Below are 13,041 nucleotides of genomic sequence, written 5' to 3'. Positions count from 1 at the left end.
TGATCCCCGACTGGCGCCGCGACGCCAGTACTGATCTGGGGATCGCGGCGGGAGGACAGAGTCCGTACTAGCCGGACTCTGTCTACCTCCCAGGACTGCTGCCGTAGTCGCCGGGGATTCAGGTAAGCTGCGCGTCGCTGGCTAGCGGCGGCGCGCGGAATGCCTTAAAATGCAGTCCTTTAGCCTCCGGTCCTGGGGACAGACCGGAGGCTGCTGGCAGTGGCGGCGGGCCCCCCCATAACCCATGGGACCACTAGACCACCAGGGATTACAGGCAAGCGGGAAGCCAGCATCCCTGGGGTCATGGCCAGCCAGGGGAGGAAGCCTTCCCTGTTCAGCGGCTCCTCCCCTCAGCTCAGCGCGCCTTTCAGCACGCAGTCTGGCGTCGCTGAGCTGCAGACTCTTCGGCCACTCCTCCTCTGAGGTCTCTGGGGGCCATTTTCTCACAGTGGCAACGCAGATCTCAGGGAGCACGCGGACCGGTCCCCCTGTGTACCTCTCCCCCGATTTAAGGACAGCATACACAGCACTATAGCCCTCCCAGACACTGAATCTGGGAGGTTGATTGTAGTGGAAAGGTGCAGTGAGTATATCTTCTCTGCATGGTATGTGACTTTTGCTAGTGCTGCCTGTCTGCGCTTACTGTCAGCTTATACCTGTCCCTTTACTTCTCCTACGAGCCCTACAGGTGTGTGGGGGAACGGTGTTTCTACTGACCTCACTTATATAGATCACATATTTGTGAGGTTCGTCACATACAGTTGTGTGCGACACAGTGCCATATTGTGGGCTGTTGTTCAACACATCGGTGAGTGCGTTTACTTCTGCCCTGTTGCCAGATATATAATATATTCTGTCATGTCAGACGAGGAGGTTGAGCGCTCAGTGGCTCCGGCGTTGGCCTCCTGCGGACGCTGTTCTGCAGGAGTGAATAGGGAGGATTTGTCACAGGATGGCCTGTGTAGTCTGTGCCTGGTGGCTCCTGGCACATCCAGACCTTCTGAGACGCAGGAACCACCGTGGACGATGTTTTCTCAAGTGCTGGTGTCTATTGCGGACCGTCTGTCGGTCCCGACTGCTCTCCCTACTAGGGCGTTACCCCAGCCGACCATCCCCCATTCCTCGGGTGTCCCGCAGTTATTGCGGAGTCCTCCTGGGTCTCAGTCTGTGGGTCCCTATGCGGGGTTGCCTATGTATATACAGGCTTCCCCTGTGCCGCAGCAGCCTGCGGTACCTTTTCAGGCCCCTATGGCGACTCCTCCACCCTGGGTGGATGTGTTCTCCAACTCCGTGCAAAATTTGGCGTCCGCATCCTCGGCTTTTCAGTCAATGTTGCAGACTGACATGCCTTCTAGGGTTTCAAAACGCCCACTCATGGCGCGGGCGGCTCAGGTATCGGACTCAGAGGGTTCCTCAGATGATGGGGAGGTCCCTGATGACACTGACTCGGACGCCTCGGTCCAGGAAATGGATACCAAGTCGTCCATTAATGTGCGAGCACTGGTTAGGGCGGTGCGAGCCATTCTTCTTATAGAGGATGAGGCACCGGCTCCTAAGTCGAAGTATCCTAGTTTAAAAAAAACTAAGGTGGCTTCTGCGGTGTTTCCCCTGTCGGATCAGTTGACGGATCATATGGCGGTAGCTTGGCAGGCGCCCAGTAAGAGATTTCTTCCTCAGAAGCGGTTGGCTTCTACTTATCCCTTCCCTGAGGCACATTGTAAAAAATGGGAAACTCCACCGGCGGTGGATTCCCATGTCACACGTTTAATAAGGAGCTCTACTTTGTCAGTACCGTCTATATCCTCGCTGAAGGATCCCACGGACAGGAAAGTTGAGACTTGCTTAAAGTCTATTTACTCCCTCTCCGGGGCGGTGGCCCAACCGTCCATGGCCATCTCCTGGGTGGCCAAGGCCATTGAGGGGTGGGCCAATGCATTGGAAGATACCTTCCCGGACGACGCTCCGGATGTCCAGAAGAGGGCGTTGTTGGGTCAGATGAGGGACGCTGCTTCTTACATTGGGGAAGCCTCTTTAGATGCTAGTTTGCTGACTTCGCGGGTATCGGCCGCAGCGGTGTCTGCCCGCCGATCCTTATGGTTGCGGTCCTGGAGAGCGGACTCTGATTCAAAGAAAGGCCTGGAGGCCTTACCTTTCCATGGGGAATTACTATTTGGTCCAGACTTGGACAAAATAGTGGATACCGTGGCTAAATCCAAGTCGGCTTTCCTTCCTTCGGGGGCACTGCCTGCTAAGGTTCGGAGTTCGGCTTTTCGTTCCTTTCGGGTTCAGGGTAAGGCAAAAGGTCAGTCCTTCCCGAGACAGTCGCGAATAAGACTGCCTCTAAACCCAAGAAGCAAGCCTGGAGTGCTCGGCGCCCTTCTTCCAAGCAGGAAGATAAACCTGCGGCCTGATGGGACGGGCCTCCCTCTGTGGGACCTCAGAGTGGGAGGCCGACTTCGATGTGCCCAGTGCTGGCACAATACCACCACGGATGCCTGGGTTCGAGAAGTGGTCTCCCAGGGGTACGCCCTGTCTTTTCGGCACAGACCACCCCACCAGTTTTTCTGCACGAGTCCTTCTCAGGACAAGACCAAGGCGTTACAGATTCAGGAGGCTATAGAGTCCTTGCTGAAAGCAGGGGTCATTGTTCCCGTTCCTCAATTACAACGAGGGACGGGGTACTATTCTTCTCTGTTTCTGGTGCGGAAACCCAATGGTTCTCATCGCCCTATCCTCAACTTGAAGTCTCTGAACAAATTCCTCAGAGTTCCCAAGTTCAGGATGGAAACGTTACGTTCCATCATTCTGGCGATCGAACCGGGGGATTACATGGTGTCCCTGGATATCCAGGACGCCTACCTCCATGTTCCGATAGCACCTTCGCACCAGCGGTATCTGAGGTTCGCTATCCTTCAACACCACTATCAGTTCCGGGCGCTACCCTTTGGTCTCTCCACGGCACCGAGGGTGTTCACGAAGATTATGGCGGTCATGGCCGCACATCTTCGGAACCAGAATGTACGGCTGCTGCCGTATCTGGACGACCTCCTGTTGCTGGCGAGCTCCCCGGAGGTACTGCTTCAACATCTCCACCTGACGATCGCTTGCCTGCAAGCACACGGGTGGTTGATAAATTGGAAAAAGTCCTCCCTGATTCCATCACAGCGGATGGTTCACTTGGGAGCCCTGCTGGATTTGCGTCAGCAAAGGATCTTCCTGACTCCGGAGAAGGTCGCCTCCCTACAGCTGCGGATACGCAGTTGCCTGAGCAGTTGCCGCCTGTCGGTCCATTCGGCTATGAGAGTTCTGGGGTCCATGGTGTCGACATTCGACATGGTGGAATTTGCCCAGTTCCATTCCCGGCCCCTGCAGGGGCTGATTCTATCGGAATGAAACTGGTTACCTCACCGGATCCGCTCTCAGGTGCTGGTGTTGTCTCCGGTCGTCCGGCCCCGCTCTTCACGGAAGGGCGGTACAGGTGCAGTCCGACAACGCCACCACGGTGGCGTATATCAACCACCAAGGAGGAACTCGCAGTCGGGCAGCGATGTCGGAGGTGTCTCGCATCCTGACTTGGGCGGAGGGTCACATTCCAGCGATCTCGGCGGTCTTCATCCCCGGAGTCCTCAATTGGGAAGCGGACTTCCTCAGCCGTCACGACGTGCATCCCGGGGAATGGTCGCTTCACCCAGAGGTGTTTCAGCTACTCGTGGACAGGTGGGGACTGCCGGAGCTGGACTTGATGGCCTCCCATCACAGTCACAAGTTGCCCGTTTACGGGTCAAGGACAAGAGACGCAGGCGCAAGTCTGGTGGACGCGCTGTCGGTGAAATGGACGTTTCACCTGGCGTATCTGTTTCCTCCGATATCCCTACTTCCTCGGGTTCTGCGGAAATTCAAGCAAGATGGCGGCACGCTCGTGCTGGTAGCTCCGGCGTGGCCCAGACGTCCTTGGTACTCCGATCTCAGGAGCCTCTCCATTGACGCTCCGTACCTTCTTCCTCAGCGTCGGGACCTGTTGTCTCAGGGGCCCTGCCTTTACCCGGATCTGGGTCGGCTGTCTTTGACAGCGTGGCTCTTGAGACAGCCGTCTTGAGGTCTCTGGGCTTCTCCAGTTCGGTTATTGGTACCATGCTCAGAGCACGCAAGCCTGCTTCAGCACGGATTTATCACAGGGTGTGGCACACTTACTTTCAGTGGTGTGAGTCCAGACATTATGATCCTCAGGTGTTCCGAGTTTCTAGGATCTTGGAATTTCTTCAATCAGGATTGGACCTCGGCTTATGCCTTGCATCTCTGAGGGTTCATGTGTCCGCCTTGTCCGTGTGGTTTCAACGGCGGATTGCAATACTACCGGATGTTCACACCTTTTTCCAATGTGTTCTCAGGATCCAGCCTCCCTTTGTGCCTCCTGTGGCTCCTTGGGACTTGGCGGTGGTTCTACGGGTCCTGCAGGGTCCTCCGTTTGAGCCTCTTGAGTCGGTAGAGCTCAAGTGGCTGACATTTAAGACTGTTTTTCTCCTGGCAATTGCTTCGGCCAGGAGGGTGTCTGAATTGGGGGCGCTTTCCTGTCGCCCTCCTTTCCTGATTTTTCACCAGGACAGAGCGGTGCTCCGCACTCGTCCTGAGTTTTTGCCCAAAGTGGTCTCGAAGTTCCACATTAATCAGCTTTTCAGTCCCCTGATCTTTCAGCTGGTGAGACTTCCTTAGATGTGGTCCGGGCGCTTAGAATTTATGTGGACCGGACGGCTTCGGTTAGGAAGTCTGATTCCTTGTTTATCCTCTTTGGTTTTCACAAGAGGGGTTGGCCTGCCAACAAACAAACGTTAGCCCGTTGGCTTCGTTCCGTTATTTGTGAGGCTTATGCACCGGAGGGTTTACCTGTGCCAGCCTCTGTTAAGGCTCATTCCACTCGTTCTGTGGGTCCCTCTTGGGCTGCTAGGCGTGGCGCCTCTGCTGTTCAGCTGTGTAAGGCGGCCACTTGGTCTTCAATTCAAACGTTTTTGAGGTTCTATGCGTTTGACACCTTCGCCTCTCAGGATGCATCCTTTGGGCGCCGGGTGCTCCTTTCAGCACAGGAGCGTCCCCGCCCTTAGTTGAACTGCTTTGGGACATCCCCAAGGTCAACCCTGTTGACCCCCTATGGACCTGAAGTAGAAAACAAGAGATATGGTAAGAACTTACCTTTGTTATCTCTGTTTCTACGAAGTCCATAGGGTCCACAGCGCGCCCGCCCTGACGCACCTGGCTTCATATGGGCTGTGTGGCTGGTCACCGGTTTTCCGTCTACCATTTCTGTGAGTGTGGTTTCTTGTGTGTTCCAGTCTTCCTTCTCTCTGTTCCATATTCTCCTCTGGCCTAGGCTGCTTACCAACTGAGGTGCCTGTGGCTCGGGGGCGGGGTATAGGGGAGGACCCAAGTGCATCCTGGAAGCTAAAAGCTTAACTGTGTGGTGCCCATGGATCCTGATCCAGCTATAACCCCCAAGGTAAACCCTGTGGACCCTATGGACTTCGTAGAAACAGAGATAACAAAGGTAAGTTCTTACCATATCTCTTGTTTTACGTGACATGGTCGTATCTGATACGACCAGACAGAAATGGCCACTGTGCGGCTGCGGGAAGCTAATCTTCCCACAGCCGCCTACATCAAAGGGACCTGCTGGTCCCTCTGCAGCCGTAGTTGCCCTTCCAGTGTGTCCCGATCACTGCTTGCCACAGTGATCGGGCATCCGGCGGCACACTCCTCCCCGCGCCGCTCCATTGTAACCCAATCACTGTGGCCAACAGTGATCGGGCAGCCTGTGTGACCCTCCTCCCTCGGTTAGCTGTAAGCAGGAGCAGCCGGCACCGCATCATCTGCTCGGCTGCTTGCTGCTGTGTCCCTGCTGTCTCCAGGCACTGCGGCTCCTTCATCGTCCCTCGGCCAGCCACCTACTCCCTCCTCTTCCTGCGAGCATGGGGCAGCGGCTTCTGTGTCCCCTGGCCGGACACCTCCCTCCCAGCGCGGTGATGATGGCGGCAGCATCTGTGTCACCTGGACGGACACCTCCTCCCCCTAGTGCGGCGATGACTGACACCTCCTCCGAGGAGCGGCGATGACGATGGTGACGGCATCTGTGTCCCCTGGACGGACACCTCCTCCCCCTAGCACGGTGATGACGGACACCTCCTCCCTCCGCCGCCGGGTGGCGATGACGATGGTGGCATCTGTGTTCCCTGGCCGGACACCTCCTCCTCCCAGTGCGGCGACGACGACTGCTTCTGTGTCCTCTGGCCAGACACCACCTCCCAGTGCGGCAGCTTCTGTGTCCCCCAGTGGGCCACCTTCTCCCGGCTTGGCTGTGTGAGTACTTTCAGTATGTACAGTACGTACCAGATCCCCATGTTCAAGCTCTGCCGGACACAGTGATCAGGCAGTGGATTGTGGTATAGCTATATATCTATATATAGCTATATATCTATACATATTGTGAATCACTGGAGAAGTCTGGGATGGCATGTATGTGTGTCCCATATTCCTTTCATATGTGTTTTAAAAACCCCAGGAAAAGTCTGTTATGCCAACCAGACCAGAAGTATCGGCTTGTGGTAAAAGCCGGATAATGGGACCTAAGGGTGTGGATGTGAGAAGAGAAGGGAGGGCTCCATTCACAGGCCATTTCAGGTGTTGGGCCTTTCAGTCTGAGAGCAGGCTGATTAGTAGTTGCACCTGCAAGTGGTTCATATAGCTGTGTTAAGGTTTTGGTTCAGTGTCTCACATACCCTGGGGAGAGCAGACACTGAGGTTTGTTCAGAGACCCTGTGATATTTGAAAGTGCTGTGTTTGTGGTAAGGCAGTAGTCCCTGCCACTTGTAGAGAGGGAATAACCTGTCTAGTTAGTGCCCAGATGGGCTAGGATTTATTTTTATGTTTTGTTTATTTTGTTGTTTATATTGCACAATAAAACTGGTTCCGAACAGCTTGCACAAAAACCCTGGACTGGTGTGCTGTTTCCTGGCTGCTGTGTGTAAAGAGGTGTCCATCTACCCCAGGAGAGGGACCCCCTACCCCGACTATATCACAATTTCTATACACATAATATCTGTGTATAAATGTAGATGTATGTATGTATGTGTATATATATATATATATATATATATATATATATATATATATATATATATATATATATATATATATATTAGGGATGTGCAGGCTCGGATAGGTTCGAGTTTGCACGTGGAGTTCGGATTTTTCCCTCCAAAAAAACGGAACTCAGAACGAGGCAAAACGTCATCTTACATGGATGAACATCATCATTCCTGGTCTTTTGTCCAGGAATGATGATGTTCGTTCATGTAAGATGACGTTTTGCCTCGTTCTGAGTTCCGTTTTTTTGGAGGGAAAAATCCGAACTCCACGTGCAAACTCGAACCTATCCGAGCCTGCACATCCCTAATATATATATGTGTGTGTGTATTTATATATGTGTATATATGTATTATATGTGTATAAATTAGGGATGTGCAAGCTCGGATAGGTTCGAATTTTCTCGAAAAAAATCGGGTCTCCGAAAGAGGCAAAACGTCATCTATCATGGACAACATCATCTTCCATGGACTTTTGTCCAGGAATAATGATGTTTGTCCATGAAAGATGACGTTTTTCCTCTTTCTAAGACCCGATTAACTTGGCGTGAAAATTTGAACGTATCCATGTCTGCACATCCCTAGGATAAATGCACAGATGTGTGTGTGTGTGTATATATATATATATATATATATATATATATATATATATATATATTAGGGATGTGCAGGCTCGGTTCTACTCGGTTCCGTTCGGTTCTTTTTACCGGATCTTATTGGGTTTCAGCTGTCACGAGTTTTGGATAGCCAATAAGATTCGGTAAAAAGAACCGAACGGAACCGAGTAGAACCGAGCCTGCACATCCCTAATATATATATATATATATTCATGCAAAGAATCAGCGGCACTCCTGGACTGGTATCATAAGCAAAAAAAGGGTTTAATACATGCCAAACTGGCAGTTTGGCATGTATTAAACCCTTTTTTTGCTTATGATACCAGTCCAGGAGTGCCACTGATTCTTTGCATGAATATTGGACACTTACAGAAGGCACCCTGGCACATATCTCTATTATTTTTTGAGTGCCGGTTCACCCTTGGAATATATATATATATATATATAAATATATATATATACACACACACACACACACACACACACACACAGTATATACGCACAGTATATATATCCGTGTCCGCCAAGGATTTTGATGGCGTTTGATTAGCCTCAAGATAAACAGATTTGTTGACTTTTAACAGGTCATGTGCGCCACATCGAGTGAACCTTTTGTCAAAGAGCTACTGTTTTATTGTTGGTGGTGTTTTATTATTGTTTAAGACTATACTTAATGGGTTATTTATTGAAACTGAACATTATACACTACAGCTCATAATTTCAATACACCCCCTGATTTGCAGATTTCGCTAAAGGATGAACTTGATACGTGTGTTTTGCACATAAATGAGGCCACCTACTGTGACTCGTGGGTGCAGCATTTTTTTAAAAAGCCACGCCCATAACCATGAGGCCACACCCCACAACCACAAGGCCATGCCCCCTAATTTTGGGTGCGTGGCTGCACAAAGGTTCCTCTTCCTGAGGTAAAGAAGTTGGGAGGAATACTAACAGCCAGATAGTGTCTGAACCCTAAAAATAAACAAATTATGCCCGCAAAGTCACAAGGTGCTTGTAGTGATATCGGATACATGCCCAATGCTGTTTTGTAACAGATTCATCAACACATACACAGTGAAATAATTCTGGTGTTCGTCTAATATTATAATACTATGAACACTTGTGAAACCATGTAAAGTGGTCTCGTAAATGGCTCCCAGGAAGGAGTTAGCAAACAAAAGCGATCTGCCGTAGTCACTTTGAAAAATGCCGGGCATAGTTTGCGTGAAATTGCTAGTCTGGAGAAGGTTTCTCTTGGTGGTGTGCAGTGTACCCTCGAGATATACCCGTAAACAACCATGTACATGATCGCCCATGACCTGGACACCGTTGCTTGACCATAAAACAGGAGGACACATTTATCAGTGTGTCCGTGCTGCTCTGATGAAAACGAGAAAGAGAAATGTCAATCGTGACCATAAACGCCGCCTTGTAGCTGGTGGCTTGAAGGGATGTGTTGCAGCCCGAAAACCATTGCTTAGACTCAGAAATAAAAAGAAGAGAAAAAAAGCACAGGAGCTGGACCACTAGTCAGTGGAAGAAGGTTCTTTTCACAAGCGAATCAAAGTTTCAGGTTTTTGGGACCAAGAGGCGCAAGTTTGTTCGGAGTGTGACAGGCAAGCACATGCTTCCTGCTTGTATTTAGCCCACAGTTAAGCATGGAGGAGGTTCCATTATGGTCTGGGGATGCTGTGAAAGTGGTGCGGTTGGTGACTTTGTAAAAATCGAATGAATCATGGGCTCCAAACGCTACCACAACATCCTGGTGCGGCATGCCATCCCTTCTGGCACCCGCAAGATCATGACCCAAAACATACCTCTAGTCTTTGCAAAAAGTATTTTCATTCAAAACAACGACAGCAGGGGCTGAAGAAAATGGTTTGGCCACCCCAGACTCCTGATTTGCAATCTAAATGAACACCTTTGGGATCATCTGGGCAATGTGAGGTCTAGAAGGAGCCAAAATCACTTTGGGACTTGCTACAAGACAAGAGGAGTGCACTCAGAGCTGCAACTTTAGACACGTTGACAGACCGAATACCCCACGTTTGCAAAGCTGTGATCGCCACTAAGGGTGGATACTTTGACAGAAAAATGTAAGGAAATCAAAGCTCAATTTATCTGTAAACAATGTGTATGAATATAAAACATGTTTATTTGCCAAAATAAATATATATTCATCACACACTAGCTTCTTTTGTTCATTACTTTCAGAAAAATTGTCGATTTTGATGGTGTATTGAAATGAATGAGCTGTAGTATACGCATATTGAACATCGTGTCCATATTTGAAGGTGCTTCTTGGTCTGTTCGTGGGTCATAGGAAGTGTATGTAAGGCAACCTCAAGTTGTCCATTTTCCTATATATCTTACTAGTACATTGGCCATATTCACTGCTGTTTTTGACAAGGCATACAATTTCACTGAGCAAAGTGTACTTCAGCAACCCATTCCATAAGGAAAGGTACATGTTCTTGCTGCCAGCTCTCTGGTTTAACCGCACATGTACTGTTACTACACGTGAGTTTCTTCAATTGCCTATTGGAAGCAGTTATTGATGATGTTCTATATCCTTAGGGCACTGTAATATGAATCAAGGAAATAAATGATCCATTATATGCCCAGTTAGTCATGTCTCTGTATAATTAAAAAAAATGACCAAATCTTTATGCAGGTACCATTTCTTCATACAGTCTCTACATTACATTTCTTATGAAAAATAAGGTAATAAATCAGATCACATGGCCGATATTTCAAGTTCAAGATGTAATCAGTCATGTATGAGGTATGTCTAGAAGGAGCACATGAAAATGTTTAAAGAAATATTTAGTTAACAACAACAATCATTAACCAGCATTACCATAGGAAAATAACACGCTGCACTGGTGGAGGGCAGGTTATTTGTTTCAGCATTTTGAAATAGTTTATTAAAATAAAAAATTAGAAACTGAAAAAAATACAGTCTGACCAATGTTTGGACCCTTTACAATGTATTTTTGTGTACGATTAGTGATGAAAATATTTTCACTTCAGTTTCAATAAAGGATTTAAATTATGACCAAGAATGATAGATAACAGTGTAGTTCACAATTCATTCTGTTTGGACAATGCATTCTACATCATCCTTCACTCATCCATATTACTATTAGTGCTCATAATATACGGAATCAGTATGAATGAAATCCCGACGCCGTAAGACCGACAGGAGTGAAGATCCCGACAGGGGATTAAGGCAGTGGTTCCCAAACTTTTTTTTGAACCAATGCGCCCTAGATTATCAGCATTGTTTTCAAGGCACTCCGAGGCCAAAAGTTTGTTATTCAGAAAAAATGTAGTGAAGTAGTACAGTGAAGTAAATTGTGCTCCCCTGTCATCCTCAGGTTTGGTTATATAGTAGTGTTCACTCTAGCTCCGACGGGGGCGCGCCCGAAAAGGGGGCGTGTCTATAAGATGCGACCTTTTTTCGTCACTCTTGGGGGAGTGCCCGGCACTTACGGACACGCCGGGCAGCCCCCAAGCGCTGCAGACAGGGAGAATATATGCACCCAGGGTCTATTCTCCGGCGGTGACCAGGTCACCACACATTTCTCCACCCGCGGGACACTGCGGCCCGCGGGTGAAGACTGCACCCGCAGTCTGTGAGGGCAGGGCACTTTTTGCCCTCCTTCTGGAGGGCAGGGTGCTTTTTGCCCAGCTAAAACAGCCTATAGTTGTGGATAGGTTTCTGCTTCTGTTTGCCCACATATTTACATTACATTGACCATAAAGAATTTGATTTGGTGCTGGACCACCAACCTGAGGCACCCCTGCAAGTGTCCCAAGGCACCCGAGGGTGCCACGGCGTAGTTTGAGAACCACTGGATTAAGGTAAGTTTGACTAACCCTACTTTTCCTCCTAACCCTTCCTTAGGGGTGCCTAACCTTAACCCCCTCCTAAGTGCCTATACCTAACCGCCCTGTCCCCGCAGCCTAAACCTAAATCTCGTGGGGGGGTGCCTAACCCTAACCCCCTCTTCTCCTAGCATAACCCTAACCCTCACGGGGGGTGCCTAACCCTAAGTGTGTGTGTGTGTGTCCCCGGGTGCATCTAAACCATACCCCCCCCCCCCTCGGCTGTCTGCGCCCGCCGTCCGGCTTACCTTAGTTCGGTGTGCCGGGCATCGGGCTCCCGGCATAGGTATAATGACAGGCATCGGGATTTCGACGACTGTCATTAGTACTCTGCCAGGATTTGACAGTCGGGAAGCCGGCGGACGGCATTTCGATCGTCGGTTTCCTGACTGCATCTCTAATATACCTAAGGATGGGCTTAATAAATAATGCTGCTGTACCTTGCCTGGTGGCAGCTCCTCCCACTATTAGGAATTGTCACAGAAAATCTATATCTGCCACACAACAAAATTGTATGGAACATTACTTTTCATTCATTTAATATATATATATATATATATGCACTTGGATGGCGGCACTCGGGTCAATAAAATTTCGTAGACGCAGGTATGGGTGATCAACGTTTCTGAGAATTTAATAAATCCTGATGATGGAGTATTAAATTCTCCGAATTGTTGATCACTTGTACCTGCAGCTACAAAGTTTTATTGGCCTGAGTGCCGTCATCCAAGTGCATGTATTACGGACCCACAGGCTGGTTTGTTTGCGGAGGGCACCGGGGTCGTTGTACATTATTGCTGGAGTGCCGCCCACCCTGAAGGAAAAAATCACCTCCGCTATGGAATACAAGTCCTTTAGAAGATGTTCCTTATTTTCAGTGTTACCCTTTTACATCCATGCCCACTTTGAGCGTCTGTACACACTGAAATACCACCTTGTGCATCCTTAGACACCACCATCGAAACTTATACCAGCCCTATGGCAAATGCAGATTTTCCGTTTGAGTTTGGCCCCCTATGTGAATAATACCATGCATTTCAATTGCTACAGTGACTTAATGCTACACTCTGTGCAACGCATGCGCCGTTAGAGCTTTTAGGAGTTTTCTCACATGAGCAGTAGCATAAAATCACTGTATAGTCTTGTGCAGTAAATGCTTATTTTCTTTGTGTGTATCCCCTTTCACACATGCCTTAACATAATTTTGCATCTGCACAGCAAATTTAGTTTATCAACACTGCAATAATGTTTTTCAATAAATATTTATATCTACCTTCTGATTTGTTTATTGTGCTGTCATACTGGATAAATCCTTATATAATAGTATTTATTTTCTGTTACCGTAATTGTGTTTTGTTTTTTCATTGTGTTATAATATTTATTCACTTGTGCTAAATTATGCT

General features: G+C 48.9%; 1 protein-coding gene across 1 annotated transcript in view; it reads left to right on the top strand.

The window, feature by feature from the left end:
* Positions 1–13,041, top strand: part of USE1 (unconventional SNARE in the ER 1) — a 101,744-nt gene that overhangs the window by 25,369 nt on the left and 63,334 nt on the right. The window lies entirely within an intron of this gene.

Source organism: Taudactylus pleione, unplaced genomic scaffold (assembly GCF_031769625.1).
Source record: "Taudactylus pleione unplaced genomic scaffold, aTauple2 ptg000214l, whole genome shotgun sequence".
Taxonomy (NCBI): Eukaryota; Metazoa; Chordata; class Amphibia; order Anura; family Myobatrachidae; genus Taudactylus; species Taudactylus pleione.
The sequence above is the reverse complement of the archived record's forward strand: the minus strand, read 5'-3'. Positions and strand labels throughout refer to the sequence as shown.